At 46.5% G+C, this 18,924-nt stretch overlaps 1 protein-coding gene across 4 annotated transcripts in view; it reads right to left on the bottom strand.

The window, feature by feature from the left end:
- The window catches only part of PAK3 (p21 (RAC1) activated kinase 3), a 226,555-nt gene that overhangs the window by 91,224 nt on the left and 116,407 nt on the right, over nucleotides 1–18,924 (bottom strand). The window contains exon 1 of one of the 4 annotated variants that reach the window (XM_090150086.1): nucleotides 12,113–12,134. The exons of 2 other annotated variants lie outside the window; for them this stretch is intronic. The gene's annotated coding sequence lies outside the window, so the exon portion shown is untranslated. Of the gene's footprint in view, nucleotides 1–11,685; nucleotides 11,862–12,112; nucleotides 12,135–18,924 lie in introns of those variants that run through there. One more of the 4 variants, XM_090150085.1, reaches the window with a different exon arrangement.

Raw genomic sequence — 18,924 nt, 5'->3', positions numbered from 1 at the left:
AAAACCAAGACTTAGTCATGGCAGTCCTGCCATCTCTGGATACCATTCTCTTCACAATTTCTTTTTAGCTTCTTTAGATACACACTTCCTCTTACCAGTGTCTGTGTGTAAGTGTGACTTTCTCAAAGACAGAGCCTGCCAGGCTGCAATGGAAGGCTCACAAGGCTGCCTAGCACCCTGCCGTCTCTCCAAGAGCTTCAGCACCCTTTGCAGAAACAACTTCCCCAAACACCTCAGTAGCTTGCAGCAGGAATCCCTACATCTCACATGAACACCAGCATGTTAATAGCATTACTTTTCCTAACCAGTCAGCAATGAAAAACATGCCACCAACTCTGACCTTCTATCAATACTTGGTTCCAGCTGCTCCTGACTTCCCTGGTGATCCTGGTGGATCCTTTCCAACTTGAAACATTCTACAATGCCATGACTCTAAGCTCTGGTAAGACAACAGTCTGGCACTTTTTGAGCTTTCAGTGTTTCAGTGCCTTCTACAATGAGATGAAAACCCACCCTTTTGATGCAGCAGAATCATTTTGAAGCATCATCCACATTTAAATGGGAGCCTTAAATCGGGGCATGCAAACCCAGTGACTGTTGTAGCGAACTGAAATGTGACAGGTTCAAGCATCAGCCCTGATGTGAGATGAAATTGCCCTGACAGATGAGAGACCATGAACCTGTAATACCTGGTTCAGCGCTTGCATTAGGTCTGCATATGCATCTTTAGTGTCACATTCACAAGTAGATGCACCTACACACTGAACAACTTCAATGTGCCCCCTGACTGTACCACTGCCAGCAGGCTGCATCTCCAGTCAGGCAGTGCCCTACTTTAGCAGGAGCTGAGCCTCCTCCATCAATGAGAAATCCATGGGCAACCAGCAATCTGTAAGCTTCTCTTATGTATTCAGACCTCAACACAAGAAGTTCAACACCTCAGCTGATAAGATCAAAAGACAACACTCCCATCTGCTTCCCCTCCACTCTTCTGCAGAAGGTCACACCTTCCCCTTGCTCACTTCTGCCTCACACCAGCATTCCATTGACAGGGAGCTTCCAAAACAAGGACTCTTCTTCCTGTGCTAAATGCAGGAATGGAATAGGAGTAATCCCAGAGAGTGATGGTGAGGGATCCAAGGGTGAATATTACTTAGAGTGATTTCTAAAACTGTCCTTCATATCTCACTGTTCAACTCAGAGCTTTGGATAACAAATATTTTCTCCTGCGTGCATGTCCCAGGGACTTCCTTCTGCTTCTTACAACAAGGAGGTCAAAGCAAAACCAGATATTTTTTGGATTTAAAAAATATATGCACATATACCCAGAACATTAAGGAGTGCATACACATTTTAAATCCACTTCTGTTAGATTTTACTTGTCCTTGGCACAAGTGGCACAAACACTGAGCTCTGAAAGCCTCTCTCCTCTTTGTCTTCATTGCAGTGAAAGAGTCTGACTCCATATCTGCAGCGTCCCCAAAAACACCAGGACTGAAAAACACCTGTGCTCGCTTTGCTGTTCTCTCAAGCATTTGAGAGGGATGGGAAAGAACAGCATTGTGCAACAATCCCCATCCACAATGTAATTAACTCTCATTTTCCCTGGCCCTGGAGTGCTTGTCTCCTTCACCTATAACTGAAAACAAAAACAGAAAGCTCTGGGGGCAAGGGAGGGGATAAAAGCAGCTATGAAAGCTGCTCTCCCTGTTGGCTGTGTGCTGCTTGTTTAGGTAACTGGAGATGGTTGGTCTGCTGTTAATTCTTTTTCATCACAGAGGTCACTGGAAATAAATTCTGCACACACATCATGCTGAAATGAGGAGATAAGGACACCCAGACTCACAAACCCCAAACTCTGTTTTCCCTGGGCCACCAACAGCCCTGGGCAATCTGTTCCTTTCTCACTCTGCCACAAAGCACTCTCCCACCAGGACACCACATACCTGCCTTCAGCAGAGACTGCAGCCCATCACACTGCTTTCCCACTGCCTCCTGTTCACGCTTCCATCTCCCTTTGCTTCCCCTGCAAGCAGTGTGAAACCAGACCCAGCAAGCCGCAGTGCCTTTGGGCCTGGGGACCTCAACACAATACCCCATACCCTGCCTGCCCAATGCAGAAGCATGCTGGTCCTACTGGGGGCCGGGTGCCAGCTCAGGACCTGCACATACAGCCATGAGTATGGAACAGGATTCAGCTCCATTGGCTCAGCCTCTTTTGAGGCCACAGAGACAAGACTGCAGCTCAGAGGGATCCAGTTTGCTGGCTACCTTTAGATCATCCTGCCCTGTTCCTCACAGGTGCTAAGAATGAGCAGTTTAAGTAATCAGGTACTTGAACAAAAGGAATTGCTTTCTAATTGGAGCCAAAGACACCATAAGAACTGTATAGCTAATAAGCACAAACAGAATCATCATTAAAGGAGACTTTATTAAGATACAACTGAGATTGCAGACATTTGTTCTGCCAATAAGCTCTGTATGCTTTAAACCCTGCCTGGCTTAATTAGACTAGCTGGAGATATTTGATACCCCATCACTTTGGCATTTCTAAAAATAACCACATCGTATGTCCTATTTATTAACTTTGATTTATACCAAGACTTGCCTCTATTTCTCTAGGGGGCATTTACAAAGTTAAAATGCAGAGCCAGACAATAAATCCATCCTGCATGTAAGGAACTGACTTTCTTTCCTTGGATGCAAAACCCACCTCCCCAAGAAGCCAGAGAGGCCTTTGTTGGCTTTGCTGGAGCTAACTGCAGCCTGAAAGATGGCATCTTTGTCTAAGGGCTTGGAAAAATGGGCAGCTATCGTGTTAGAGTGTATTATTAAAAGTGACAATTATCTCTGTATGCTTACAATTGGAACTTCTGATTTCACAGGCTCAAACAAATGCACCGCTGCTGTTCTGGATGGCCTAGCATTAATAAAGCAAACCAATTTTGAATGCCCAAGGCCGGGACTTCAGGGACAGCAGATGGTGCCCAGGATACCCATTCTCACATTAGCATAAGAATAGCATGGAGTGGGTCACAGACTGCCTTTAAGCAAGCTTTCAGTTGTCCACACAGCCTCTGCCTCCCACCAAATGAGACAACAGCATTGTTTTGGTTTTCTAATTTAGGTAATCAGTGCCTCATTACGTAAAATGTATTTCAGAGGCAAGCCGAGCAAGAAGGAAATCCACCTCCTTTGTAACAAGCGGCTCCGTGTGCACCTCGTTCAAACTTCGGACACACAGCAAAAGCAAACGAGCAGTATTCGATCTGATCCATGAAAACATATCTGGACAAATGGTTTAGAGCTCTTAAAATTAGGAGGGTTTTTTTCCCCTTAAATTGCCTTTTATTTCGTGTGCAATCAATCACAGCTGTAATTGCTTGTAAGCACAAACGGCAGCATTTAGAGATTCAGCTTGCTCACTGAGAACCAGGATACACTCCAAGCACAAAATTGGAAGCTGTGCCTCAGATTTCTTAAAACTGACTGAAATCCATGTGCTTACGTGGATTCAAAAATACAACCCTCCAGATCGCACAAAAGGCAAAGCTTCACCCCACCACTAATTGCAGCCTCAGCATTAAGTAAAAAGCAGCAAGACCAGGTCACTGCAGGCACATCAGCATTTGGGGTGTCCTGTGCAATCCCTCATGAGATATTTTGCCCTTCCAGTAAGCATAGTTAAGTTTCACTGCGTTCCACCAAATGCACGCTTGCTATCTTACTATTAAGAACAGACAGAGCTTTGCGTGTTTAGATGCCTTCCAAGTCGAGTTAATTCAGGTTTCTGAATTAATTAACTAATAATTAATTTCTAATTTTTGAAAATACAGTTTTGCAGTTCACACTTGGTGCCCCTTGGACAGGGCTGCTAAGCCAGTTTAATTTCCTAGTTGGTTATTAAACATCAAGAGAACGTTTCAACCCCACTCATCAGCCACATCAAAACTGGTAAATCCTACGTGAGAAGTCAGTCTATCAAAAAAGGGAAATGCATTAACTGAGAGCTTGCCTACACCTCATGAGCACACTGCATGAAAGGCACAGAGGGGCACAGCTCACCTCTTCTTTCCTCATCCAAGAAGCAGGAAGAAGAAAACAGGAAGGCCATAAGTTCCACTCTCCCACAAAAGAGGTTAAGAAGAGCCAAAAACTAATCCACATGGAAATCTTGTGCCCATGTAGCTCTTCTTTACCACTGCAAAATTGCAATCATGGCTTGGCTTCCTTGGGTCACTCTTGAGATCTCCACAATAGGAAATTCTGAAGTGAAGATGGGTGTTGAAAATTGGCAGGATTGCAAATAGATGGTTAATCTCATTCCAAGGAAAAAGTGCAAACATCCTGGGGTCACTGTGCTGTGGATTCGCCAGGATGGACGCCAGCAGGCCGCCCGAGCCCCTCACCCACAAGCTGCTCCCTGAAACAAGCCTGCCCCTGACACAGAGCTAGCAAAGGCAAGTCGCCCCACACCACAGGCACACCCCGGATTCCAGACATGGGTGATGGCGAGGCAGCTGAGAATTACACATTTACACACAACACAAACTGGCAGCAGGAACAGACAAAAATCCTTTGCTGATGTTGCTGTTTCTCATGTAACACAGTTTTCATTCCCTAAAGCTAAGGTCCTAATTGCCAACTGAAAATAAGTCATCTCATCATTTCACTTGAAAAAATACCAAGAGTTCTTGAGCATGACTGGAAAATTCAAGAAGTCATATCTGGGCAGTGAAAACACAAGTATTTCTATATCTTGTTCAGTATAATTCTTTTTAAGTGAATTGCTTGAAAATTACGAGTTCTCATTTTAGAACTGGGGGAAACTTCTACACAAACTGGAAGATGCTTCAAGTCACTGGGCTCTGCTGAATTATGAGTGTCCTCCCTTGGATGAGGGGTTTGAAGGAAGGCTGAGGGCTTACTAAGCTGCATAGGACTTACTTTTCAGAACTGCTGATCTTCAAGAATTTCAAATTTCATTCTATTTCCTTTCAGCCAGGTACTTACAGGAATGGAGATTCTAAACACAACAACAAATGATAGTTCACAACTGTGCCAGTGGAACGTAGCCTACTGAAAAGAACACAATACTCAGCACTGTTTAAAGGAGAGCAAACACGTACCTAACAGCATGTCGTGACAGTACCTTTGGGAAAGAACCTTCCACCCTTGCAGTTGTCTCCTTGTGAGGGGTTCCAGAAGGCAAGCAGATGCAGAGAGGTGGTAACATTGATCAGAGGGGAACTGTCAACCTCTGCAGTCAGACTTCTCACACTCATGGCGGAGATAGAATGAGAGAAAGGAAGAAGACAAACACAAACATCCCAGTAAAACACTGTATTTGAAGATATTATCCTGCATTTGGGTTGGATGTTTATTGTCACAGAGTTGGGATGATGTCCCTAAAAACATTTTTTTAAATTATCTCTAAAGTTCAATTTATTCTTCTCAGATTCCATGAAGTAGCCAAGCTGGGGTGGTCTACAGGAAAAAAAAACAGAACTGTAGCTGAAGCACTGCAGGCAAGTGTCGGATGTTCTGTAAAAACATAATCAGTTTCTTGCCTGCAAATCTCTTTCCCTCAGATGTCTCATCTTTCACCCCTCAGTTCCCAAGATAGTAGAATTTCCTCAGTTCTGTGGTTACTTAGAGTCTTCTCAAGGAAACAAGTACCAAACGCCCTTTGAAGAAAACAAACAGGCAAAAATCCCCTAAAAACAGCCCTTCAGCTTATTCCTCCCTTATTTTTCCCCATGCAGGCTCAGAGCCAAAGATACTCCAATCACAGCTGAGATCAGTGGCAAACCTTGTTAGCTGTTAGGAGAGGAAAAATCTTAAACAAGTTTTAATAAAAATTAAAGATAAATATTAAAGTAGGGGAAAAAAAAAAAACAACCACCAAGGGAACTCTTTATCTCCTCCCTTCATTAATTACTAATATAAACAATAAGCTGAAAACAAAAGCGGACAGCTTCTCTGACCCAATGGGAAAACCCAAGGATGCAGGCAGAAGGCTTCCGTCCCGTTTCTCACATGGCTGCCACGATTTGCGGGTGGTATGGCAGAAATGAAACCCCACACTGCGACAAAACCTCAAGTCATCTGTCACAGGCATGTGCTCTCCCAGCCCACGCTGTGGTGGACAACCAGCAGAGTAGGGGCCTGCCCAAAGTGCCTTGCTGAATATGAAAGAGAAGGACGTTCCCCTTCAGGCCCTACAGTTATTAAGGGGTTCCAGTGAAACGGTAGTTAAAGATCTGTCGAGCCAAAACGCGCTGCACTTAAGGAGCTTTTATGTTATTTGCCTCCGGATGTCTCTGCAGAGTGAGACATTTAGCATCATTTTTATGAAGATCTCAAAGAGATAAATAAAAATAAGTTTTTATCTGGAAAAGGCCAAGAGCAAAGAGGTTAATTGAACAATCCGGCCTCTCACAGCAAGGCAGTGGGAGAGCTGGGGACAGAATCCAAATCAGCTGATTACAGTCCTGTGATCCTCCAGCACTCACAGTGCTCTCTTGGAGAAGCGTTCCTTGTCCACGCGATGCGGCGGAGGGGCCGTGCGGTTCTGTGAGCACGTCCTGCAGAGGGGTTGCTTCAGGCCCAGCTTTCTGCGGCTGCTTCCAGAGGCAGCTGTCTCACCGCCCGCTTTGCTTTAGGCTCTTCCTGGCTTTTAATTTAATCTGAAAGACTGGATTCATTGTTTCTTAGAAATAAACTGTTTTTCTTAAAAGGACTGACCAAAGCTTGATGAGGCCCTTGTGCAATGGAAAGACTGATGAGATATATTAAAGGGTAGGTGTGGAGCAAAAGTGAACACAAGGGCAAAAACTCCCACTGAGTTCAATGGAATGATTATGTTGTTTTTATGCATATCTTTTCCCATTGCTCTAGCTTGTATTTTAGTGTATTTGTGTAACTACATTTGGCAGAGGGAAATGGTAACCCCTCCCATGCTTTGCTTAGCTTCTCTTTGTTTGCCAGTATCACCGTGAAACATTTTTCCGGCTGCTGCAGTGTGCCCTCACATTAGTGCTTCAATATGCTACAAACCAGAGCTCCCACAAGTAAATGGGCAGACTTCAGTAAATAAGACACATTTTCTGCCTAGATAACTAAAACCCAGAACTCATCAACCAGGCAGTCATCCTGAAGCTGGACCAAGAACCCAACAAGATTAAAGGAAAGGATCAGAAGTGCATACAAAGATTGTCCACCAAGGAATCCCAGCAAGCTGTCACCCAGCCCTGCCCATGCCATCCTTCCCGTACCACACTGCTCAGCTCTGTCAACCAGCAGAAGGGATGGAAGGGATGGTTTTGATGGCAAGAGCTAGGAGAAGGGCATGGAAGAGAGGTGGTTCTGCAAGCAGCAGCTGCCACATATGCGAGAAATGAAAGCTCTCAGCAATTTTCAGCTGATGGTGCAGACCCCAGTACCTCACTTCAGCACCTCTGTGCTAAGAAATACTTGCCTTCCTACTCCTAAAAATCTTCAGCAGTGGAGATGCTGCAGCTTCCCTGGGCAGCCTGTCCCGGGATTTAATATCACTGCTTTCTAATGATAAATTTTAGCAAAACAAACTTCATGCTATCTCTGAATGCAAAAAGGAGTTGTGACATGAGGAATGGACTAACTCCTAAGGTCCTGCAGTATGGTTTCTATGCTGTCCCCTGATCCATACAGGACCAGTGGTACCAGGCTGAGACAGCAGAGGATGTGGCCCTCAGAACTCTTCTAGTGTGGCAGTTCTTAGGCTTCCACTAAAATAAAACAGTTTGCACCAACTGCCAGCCAGCAGGTCAGTCTTCCCAGCTGATCCTCTGTCTTATTGTGTAAGATACACTGATTATTGCCCTCTGCTAACCTCTGCATAAATTAGACATTAAGGACTAGAACAGAAATTATTACTGAAAATTCAATCACTGTTAACTGATTTCTAATACATCATCACATGTAAGTCAAAGTGTGTTAAGCTGCTTCAGCCTATTGAAAAAGATTTCATTAACACACTACACAACCTAACAACACCCCTCCTGCAGAAACATGTCCCTCCTGCACCGTTTGATGCCAATAGTCACAAGTCAGCCTGCAAGAAATGCTGCCAGCTGCCAGCACCCAACGTTCAAAGTTTGGGAAATTGCTGACACTGTGGTCTGTGACTGCTTGGGGCACTTTCAGACAGCACAGCATCAGGAGAGGAAATGTCTTTGTCTTATGCCATATGAATATTAAGGGATGGATGCACTCCAAAAACAAACAAATCCCTTACAGGTCAACATGCCAACAAATGAATTGCAAGCAGGATGTCCCCAGAAAAACACCTAGGTGAAAGGAGGCACATTAATTCTGCACTTATTCCAGTCCTTTAACACCGTCCGCAGTCTGTCACACACTGCTGGAACCAAAAGCACGGCTCAGCAAACCCTGACACCTCACACAGGATCCTTACAAGGCTACAGTTATACTCATCTTCACCTCAGAGTATATTCATTTGAACCTCAGAGTTCTTCGTACAATCTCACACTGCTCCAAAACCAAGCATGCAATCAGCAGCAGCTATAAAAAAAACCCTTTCACACCTCTCCCAGTCTCACTCTCTGCATACCTTTATCTAACAAGATGGTACTGGAAAAAGTGTAGCCAGATTCTTGGGAGAGGTGCACAATGGAAGATAATAGCCACAGACACAAGCTGAAACACAGGAAATTCTGATTAGATATTGGCTTTTTCATGAGGACAATCAAACAGTAAAATGGGATCAAAGAGGCTGTGGGATTTTTTTTTTCTTCAAGTGTTCTTAATTAACTGAAGAAAGTCCTGAGCAACCAGCTATAAATTAGCACAGCCTTGCACAGGAGGCCAGAGACTTTTCCATCCTACGTTACTCTATGATTTGTCCTGGCTGTACCTGGAACCACACCACAGGACCTCAGTAAATGTTAAAGACACAATTATAATCCTGAAGTGGACCCTGTGCATTGATGAAGAACAGAAGCAGACTGCAGGTGCTCAGCCAGGACAAATAACAGCTCTCCCCACAGAACATCCCCAGTGGTCAGCACCTGCACTGGGGAGCTTTACACTCAGAACCCTTCTCTCTGCACCCTGCCAAAACTACATCCCTCCTGGTATCACCACCTTCAGGGAGATACTCCACACACCCTGCTGGGGGTTCCTTAATCCCAGTTGCAGTGAAAGCTTCTGGAACATGATGCACTGGAAGAAACTTTACTGGAGAGATCAACGGGAAGAAAAAATCCCATACGTTCTCAAAATTAAGTTTATTCCATCTGAAGGGCAAAGACTTCAACTACGAGGACAACTTTTAGAGCCTAATCTCACAGAACACTGTGAGAGATTGAGTACTCACATTAACTGGAATTGCTACGATCTGATGATTTAAAGTGATGTCTATTGATGCCCAGAGGTATTTTCAGGTCCAAGCTTTCTTTGCCGGGCATCTGTTTTGTACAGTTGTTCTGCCAAGCAGTGACAATCTGTTTGGAAATATCAGGGAACACAAAATCTAGAGGTGCATTGGTGTGTGAGCGCCTGCTCCAAAACCTCTGTGAAAATAACCCTTGGGAACAGCCATCAGCCAGCAATGCAGTTTGGAACCAGCAAAGATGCAAATAAAAACTCATGTCAGCTGAGGATTTTGGAGTTAATGCCATTCTGCTGATGCAGATATATATTCAGATTTCCCTGGCCTCAGAGACTAAACCCAGTTTAAAAGAAAAATCTATATAATACCATTTGAACAACATTGCTGCTCTGGGGGCTTGTGGGAGCTGGAACAGGGCTGCTATCCTCACTTTCAAAGCACTGAATGAAAGTGTTGGAATTTACACATCCACATTAGGAGGACTCAGGAGTCACTCTTCCCAATGGAGCCAGAACATCTGTAGCTCATGGCATGGGGACATGCCTACCCATGCCACACTGCTTCAGCATCGTGCTGTTACCTACCTGACCACATTTCATATGCAGCTTGCCCGTACTGTGACACCTCTACAATGAGTAACACAAAACTCCTACCTGCAGAGGGGAATGTTTATATGGTACACATGCCAGGCTCCCAGCTGACTGTAACCAGCTGCAGTGATGACTGCCTTTGCAAAACTCAGCTTACACAGGAGGTGCACACAGCTGTCAGACCTCGCCGTGCTGTTAGCCATGTTACAGCAGTGGTTCTAACCACCTCACCAGCTTTGAGAAGGCTTTCCCCTCTTTCTTCGTGAAGGCTTTCTGACAAGAAGCACCTTCTATTCCTGTCTCTGCCACAGGCTGAAGTCACAGTGTGAGCAGGAGGACTCTCAGAAGTTACTCAAAGGGAAGCAGAGCAAAAGAAAACTATTTCCCTTTCTCTGTGTATTCACAGGTAAAAAGGTAACTGTGTGCTACGGCCCATTCTCAGAAGTCTCACAACCAGCCACGTGTCCACCATGCTGGGGGACCAAAGGAAAGTCACTGCAGGTAGGATTCAGGAGCCTGATTCACATGCTCCACAACAGGAACTTTTAAATTGTGTTCAGCACACCTTTAGACTTCATGGAATGAAATGAGCAAGACAGTGGTCCTACTCAGCTATACAGGGCTCAGTTTGCGTTACCTCACTGCCTTTTATTCCTCCCGTCCTGTTTTCAGAACTGAGCACGCTGTGCCGTATTTTCATTTCTGTAGACCATGCAGACTCAACAGCTTGCACTTTCTCTCCCCTCTTGCAACTGGTTTCTGTGAAAGGGCAGGAGGGTAACTACTAAAGCACCGCACGTGTGGTTGGCAAAAAGGGTCAACTGGAAAGGAATGGGAAGTGCGGCCAAATGGCAACGACACGCCAGGGTCTTCACCGCAAACCTGTAGTGAACTCAAACACATCCCTTCTCTTACGCATTGCTAGACATCCATGTAAGATTAAATGGAAAGATCTCCAAAGTAAAAGGCTCAGAGAGCAGTACGTAGGCTTCAGGCACTCTGGAACTCAAGGTGCTCAGCTTTCCTAGACATCAAATCGTGGAAGGCAAACAAGGGCAAATACCACAATTATCAGTACGCTTATGATACGGCGATACAATATATATGGCACAACAGTGCAGTTACTTCTTAAAAAGAGGCGGGGGAAAGGGGAAGCCGGGATGCGCTCCAGCGGCCAGCAAGCCATCCCTGCCGGAGCTCCCAGCACTAGTGACCTGGTGCAACAGAGATTCCACCTGATGTCAGCGCCGTCTCGCCCACTCGGACAGCACGCAGTCCGACAGAGCGCTGCACTGGAAGGACAGCACCGAGGGCGTGGGTGCGCCGGACCCCAGCCGGGGCTGACGTAACCGTGCCTGGCGGAGAGGCAGCCGAGCCGCCCCGGCGAGCCTTCAGCCCGGCGCCGAGCCGGCAGCCCGCCGCGTGCCGAGCGCCTCCAGACGCCGAGCGTCCCTCGCGGCCGCCCCGCGGCTCTCCCGCGCTCCCCGCTCGGGGCGGCTCCCCGGGCCCGCGGCGGCGCGCCGCCCCCCGGCCGCACGGCAGGGCCCGCGCGGCGCGAAGCCTCCGGGAGGCGCCGGGAGAACGCGGCGCCGCCGCCCCTCCCGGCCGCAGCCCCGCGGAAGGCTCCGCAGCGCGGCGGGCCGCGGGCCGGGCCGCTCCCGCTGCCGGCCGGGCACGCGGGGAACAAAGCGAAGGACAGACCTGCTCTCCGGCCTCTCCCGCGCCGGAGGCCGCGCCGCTCCTGTCGGCCGGCGGTGCTGCCCTCAGCGGCTCCGCATGGCTCTGCCCGCCGCCGCGCTTCCTCTCCCCCTCCTCCCTCCGTCTCCGGGGGGGACAAACGAGGGCCGGCGGGACCCTTCTATTCTGATTTATTCTAATATATTCTGGGGGCTTGTGGTTCCTGCAAGCGGCGGAAGTGAAACCCGTCCTCGGCCCCCTCCTCCCTCCCTCCGCGCTGCGGCGGGGCCGGGGGCGGCGGGGCCGGGGGCGGCTCCCCCTCGGCGCGGAGCCCCGGCGGCCCCGGCCGCGCCCTGCCCCAGCCCGGCGCGGAGCCCGCGGAGGGGCCGACGAGAAGGGGAGGGCGGACGCCTCCCTCGGGTCGCGGCGGGGGCCGCGTCCGCGGGCGCACCTGGCCGGGCGCTGCGGGCGGCGGCGGCTGTCAGAAGGGCGGCGGGAGGCAGCCGGGCACGAGCGTCCGGCGGCTCCGCAGTGACATCCCGCGGCACGGCGGCACCGCTGCCCGCGGCCGGCCGAGCTCCTCTCGGCGGGGCTGACGTGGACGGGCGGGTCCGCGCACAGCTCGTCCGTCCTCGCCCGGGGATTCCGGGCGCGGGGGCTGGAAAAGGTTCTGTCAGCGGTGCGGAAGACGCTCCGAGAGGCGATGCGGTCGTCCGGTAGACAGCCAGGACGCACGTCCCTTGGGTCCCGGGCGCCCCGCAGCACCTGCTCGCAGCAGCGTGGTGGAACTCATCCTTCGTAAAATTCGGGCATTCTCCTTTCTTCCGTGTGGGAAAAGGGAAATTTTGATCAGCGATGCTGACATCTTGTCAGCTGGCACTGGGGTACCGCTGCTCTGGGCTCTTCGGCTCCATCTCTGTGCTCGGGTTGATGTTAAACATTTCCTCTGTGACCCACCAGCACAGGAGCAGCACAGCTCACCTGTACCTGCCCCATAGCCTCAGGGCATCTGAGTGCCCTCCTGCAGGTGGGACTGGACATGAGGTTGTACCTCATCCTGAGGGGTGCACATCAGGGCACACTGATGCATGAATTTGTGTCTTGCAGCTTAATTGCTGCAACTCCCTATGCTTTGAAATGAAGCGCAGCTGCCATAAAACACAGCAGATGTCTGCTTAGCAATGGAGATGAGCCTGGTGCTTTGCTCACATTAGTTTCTTGCTCAGAACTTTGGTTTTCTGATATTCAAAGCCTTTCATAACCTTCCACAGCCAGCTCCCAGTGGAACACGGCAGCCAAAGGCAAAGGGGTAGGACCAGACACAGAATTTAGCTTTTCCCAGGCAGTATTTATCCACTATTGAACTGGTTTTACCCCACGGGGATAGAAATAACCTCAATCCCAAAGCATTCAGAAGTAGATGCAGAATTTCTCTCCTCAGCTTCATTTCTTCATGCAGAAACATGCAGGGAATGCCAGTCCAATAACCCCAAGCCATTTAAGCCAATCAAGCTTTTCCTCTTATGGGCTGGATCGAAAGCAAGACAGAGAAGGAAACAGCTTTTTTCTATTTTAAAACACTTGAGAGGCACACAAGTCCCACAGAGATGGGAGCCATCTAAATATATATAAAGGCACAGCTAGATAAATGAATCCATCTGTTGTAATCTAGCAGTTTCAGAAAACCAATGAAAAAAATTGACAGTTTCATGAAAACTCTGAAGTGCTATTGATACTTTCAAGTGTTTAAAATTCTTCTCAAATGTGCACAACTGTAGGAAATCAACCATCCCCTATTCCTGAGATGAATGGAAAAGGAGCAAGACTGAGCATGAAGCTGATGCAAACAGATCCACAATGTAATTAAAGCAAATTGCCATTAACAATCTAACACAGACTCCCCAAAATACGTGCACACAATACATCAGCATACACGTGCACTGCCACCCTTCTTCAGTCCCAGACATCTCAAAGCATCTCACAAAGTGAAGACATGCAACACCTCCATGCCACTTCTCCGCATTGGAGACAGAGCAAAGGAACTTGCAGTCAGCTAGCAGAGAGTATAAACTGGCCAGAAAGGTGTAGGTGTCCGATATGTACATATGCCTTGCTCTCACTATTAGATAGCACTTCTGGGATGAGTCTGCTTGCAATTAGAGAAAGCTGTTCTTTTAAAGACTGCACTGAGCAATCCACTGACAGCCTTGCAGGCAGAGGACAGCAAAGAAATAGTGTTTTGCTTCAACCCAACAAAGCACTGCCTTTTCTCAGCTCTGTGCCTGAATGGCCACACGGCAGCTATGGAGCAGTGCTCATTAATACACCACAAATTCACACCAGCTTTTGTTTGTTTCAGATGTTCATGTGTCAGTACAGTCAGGGGACAGGTATGGAGAACAGCCAAAGGTTTCTGCACCTCAGGGAATCCAGCAAAACATACAGCAGGAAAATCTCCCTGAGCAACCAGTGTACCTGCCACCAGCTCACAGGCACACTGCTGTGTTCTGAGAGCTGCCAGCTGTGTAAGCTGAGCCGATAAGTGGGAAAGCAAACATGCATTAGCCACTGAGCTGTATGAGACTGGTGGAGAATCCCTGGAAGTGCTTCCCATGGAATGTGCAAGCAGGTTCTGCTTCCAGGGGCCTTATGCCTTCCCCTTATCACAGCCCATCTTAGTGCGATTCATGTCCAGTCCAGCTATGGTCTTCCTCTGGGAAAATCTCTGTGCCCCATTGCAACCAGAGCGTAAGAGTCTGAGGAACTGGCAGAAAGGAGATTGGACAGGCTGAGTCCTGAAACATTCCTCAGCAAAAGCACAGAGATACCTACAGGCCTCAGGGAGCTACCAAACAACCCCAGCAACGCCATTAACTGAAAAAGCATCTGCTGTACTACTCTGTGTGCTCAGTTAATCTTCCTTGGGGAGAAGTACTCAAGAGCCAGTCCCCCTGCTACACAGAGTCCTCACTAGCTATTACTGCACATTCTGGATACAAGGCTCCCTGGTGGCTGTGGGCATCATGGATGGCCATGAGCAAATAAACACAAGTCAAAGTTGGCAGTGGTAGGTCACTTCGGAAGTCATGTCTTGGTTACTATTTAAAGTACTCCTCTGTTTTCCTTTTGTTTCCTGTTCTTCTAGACATTGGTAAGTGATGTCTCACCTCCATTATCAGTACTTTAATAGTAATATGCTGTCAGTGTGTATAAAAATTACATATTTCCCCCCATAAATGTTACAATATGAAAAAACAGTCTGCTGTTAATAAAACAGAGACAAATTCCCTAAGGAGGGGAATGCTCTTAAAAACCACAAGCTTGAAGTAAAAACCACTCTGCTGCATTTAAAGCAATTACAAAAGAAAAATGAAGAAGACTGTTTCTCCTCAAAACTTGGCAATTTTTATATCATGCTACTGATATTCTTAATGAAAAATGGTGCTTTTATTCATTGCCACTTTCTTTTACTTTGGCCAGTGCTGTAGCCAAACATCTGCTTGTTAAGTTAGCAGAGTAAGCTGATGCTTAGTAATGTACAAGTTTCCAAAGATCCCCACAGCCATTTCCAAAGAAAGTCCTGCTCTAAAGCTTTGTAAGGATGCACTTATGACTGGAGAAGACTATGACAAAGCATCCACGTGAATGTTCAAACCGGTTCAACTTTCCCCCTAAAAAGCTTCAATGGATGATCTGAGATGAGTTTGCAGCTGAAGGCAGCTGAGTGCGAGATTTACACCGAGCACAGAAAAAGCCATCATGCCTGGAGGAAGTTGTGAGCACAGGAAATGAGGCTGAAAGCAGCGGTAAGGTGCAGACAGTGCACTGCTAAAAGGTTCTGTTTCTTTTTCTTCTCTCTTTAGAGAGAGGAAAATCAATCATGATTATTATAGTTACACCTCCTGAGCCTGTTCCTGCTAACATTACATGCATACATTCTCTATAGCAGAAAAAATCTTAGGAGGCAACCAAATACATCCCAGTACACTGAATCCTGTATATCCAGGATTAAGACAAATCCCCAAAAAGCTTGCTGTCCAAGCAGATAGAATCCAGGCACCTCGTCTCCCAGGCCCCATGCTCACACTAGCTCCACATGCTGTGCTAGCATAACTCAGAACTGAGACTTTGGGACCTCCTGGGAGCAGGGATGAAGAGGGACCATGGTGTAGCCAAGCTCTAGCAGCATTCCCACCAAATGCCCTTCCTTTCCTATTGATGATGATCAGCTGTCATACACCAGGGCAGAAACAGAAAATGCAGCCATTCACAGAAAAAACACTGTGCAGCAGAAATTATAATCCTGAGATCTACAAGAAGTTACACGAACAGGCATGTAAATAGTCTTAATATCCTCTAACATAAAGCAACTAGATCCATTAAAGTGAGGAGCAGAAAACAACTTGGCTAGCAACGAAGACATCCACCACAATAAAATGATAAATAACTGGGCAACTGTTCTTGAGCAATACTTCCTTGCCACCACTAAGGGACAGTGTTTCCTACTTTTAAACTAATAAGAGCAGCTTATCTACAAGTTCAATTTTAATTAGTAATGGCTAATGCCTCCTTTCAGTGCCTGAAGAGTTTCATTTTCCACGTTATGTTTGTTTAATGAGTTACTTTTTCAGGACAGTGAATAAATAACAGGCCCATTTATCATGCTTTCCCTACCACCAGCAGGCTACACTAACAAATGAAATAAGTGTATTAGTCAAAATAATTCCTTCTCTAAGGATGAATTATAAGCCTAAGAGAATGGCCAGTCTAAAATAACTGGTTTACAGCCTGATTTTAATCAAAAGGTGTAAATGGCTTTGCAAAACATATCACTTTGTTTCGTTTTTTAATTTTCATGATCCGTGTCTGTGAAAATCTCAAACTGCCCTCACCTGTGTTAGTAATTCAAATAGCAGTAACCCTGTACACCAGTGCTCTTTGATAGGTAGTGATTCTGCTTCCATTTATAGCAGAGACATTTCTGTCATTGCTTTTACTCAGAGCAAAGATTGTCTGCTATTTTCAGAGACAAAACTTTGCTACTGGTTCCATTCCTTTAGGCACATCTTGTGTTCTGGAGAACAGTCTGTGCAACTTGACAGACTTCACCAGGTAACTTCTGAACTTGTGTTTCTGAAAAATACTGCTAAAGTCCTGCCCCCACCAGAAGGAAATACATTTACTATCAGGCTGTGGCTGACTGGGAGGAAGTGAAGGTTTTATAGGAGGATACAGCAGAGGTGCCTGGTTTCCCCTCCTTTCACACTCACACAGCTGAGAAATGTCCATGAAGCAGTGGTTAATGACAACATGTGACTGCATCCAGCCCAGTGCTGTACAATTTCAAGACCATATTCCAACATCTTGTCTGGAGTCTCATTCAAAGACAATCAAATATGATGGCTACAAGATCAGGAGCTGATACTGTATCTGCACTGCCAAAATTCAGCCCCCCTTAGGTCTCTTCTGTGAGAGAAAGCATGAGACACATCACACCCAAGTAATACAGAGCAACCGAAAAGTTAAAAAAAAAAACAAACTACAACACATCATGAGTCCCACAAAGAGAAGGATGTCTAGATTCAGTACTCCAATGTACAATATATCTAATCTTATCTACACAGATAATTCAGTGCAATTAGCCCCCAGTGGTGCTAGCAAGAGGCAATGATATAGCCAAGCGACAGATATTTTTACTACCCACCATCTAACCCTGCCCTGTAATTAACTGCAGAGCCCCTCAGCTTTCTGTCTAATTAGCTGTTTCAACTAATGAGAGGCTCCAGGCTCAGGCAACATGAAGTCTGAATTACCTGCCACTCATGGAGCAGCCTTTGTGGCCGCACACAGCAAAGCACAGGTGCAGAACTGAACTGGAGAAAGGACACAAAGAGGAAAAGGGGGCCCACATACAAACCATGCTCAGCTCCTCTGGCTTCATTCACACACATTGAATGTTTTGGATGGTTACGCACATAGGAGCAAAACCCAGCAGTTCCTGTATGGCCATTACCCAAGATATAAAATGTTTGACTTTTTAATTAAGATCTACAATATCGATGTCACAAAATGAGTCTGAAATTACAAGAGCGGGATCTGATCTGATTGTAAAAGCTCAGCTATTCAGTTGAAGGCCAATGCTCGGTCATAACCAGAGAAAAGTTAGGGTCAGGAGTCCAAGTTCAGGAGTGGAGAAAATAAGGAGCTGAAGGAAACATTATATCCTCCAATAATCCTTGCAGGAGATATGATTTCAGCATGAAAGGATGCAGTCCAGCTTTAAAGTTTCCAAGCAGAAATCATTCTACTACAATTCCACTGAGATAAAAGCAGACATGTGATCTAGTAATACTGGCCTCTTTGACTGGTGTTTTTATTGGTGCTGCCCTCCATCTTAAAGAAAACAAACACTCCGCTTTTAATATTGAGGATAATTCCAACAGGTCTACTTTAGAGAACCTTTCTGTGCTAATCCATTCCTTGTAATGCAGTTACCCTTGTGTAGCTCTGGAAGGTGGCCTGTAAAAGAAAAGCAAACAGTGGATTGGTTCTTTTTAGAACTTTTCCTCAGTTGGGGGGAAATGTTTTTGGTTGTTTTATTTTAATATCGCCTCCTTCTCCTTTCTCTTTTAAAAGCTCAAGGTAGAAGAATAAAGAGTGCTGTGAGCTCACATGTAGTTGTCCCATTTCAGAGGAAGGAGGAGATTTGGATCCTCCTGAGACCTGAAATACCTAAAGGAACGCATAAGTACAAAAAGGAGCACATCGAGGGGGTGGAAACATCGCTCTGTTGGTAGGACACCAACCTGAAACTCAGGAGACAGGATCTACTGTAGTTCTCCTCTAAGCCTGATGGGTAACTGCACACAGAGCATTTCTTATTATTATGTCTCAGCTTCTTCATTTTTTAAGAAGATAGCACGAAATGTAGACAAATTCCCACATTCCTTGAGATAAGACAGTGCAGTATAAGAGCAGGTGTCACAGCCAGCCACAAACTCACCGGGTGAGTTGAGGATGGCTTCTCCATTAGCAGTGTCCCCTGTAGCCCAAAGGGACGCACACGTTTCAGCAGTGCAACACATAGCACTGAGCTGCTGCAGCTCCCACTCCCTTCTCCCTCTTCATGATGTGTCTGGATGCTACACCAGCAAATAATTGTTTTGTTCTCACTGTACTGCCAGACAGTAATGTTCTTGTACTTACATCATGCAATCAGATATTTTTAAATATTCCTTAAGCAAGTTCTGTCAGCTTGTCAAA

The sequence above is a fragment of the Phasianus colchicus genome, chromosome 14, assembly GCF_987193195.1.
Source record: "Phasianus colchicus chromosome 14, bPhaCol1.hap1.1, whole genome shotgun sequence".
In the NCBI taxonomy this organism is placed as follows: Eukaryota; Metazoa; Chordata; class Aves; order Galliformes; family Phasianidae; genus Phasianus; species Phasianus colchicus.
The sequence above is the reverse complement of the archived record's forward strand: the minus strand, read 5'-3'. Positions and strand labels throughout refer to the sequence as shown.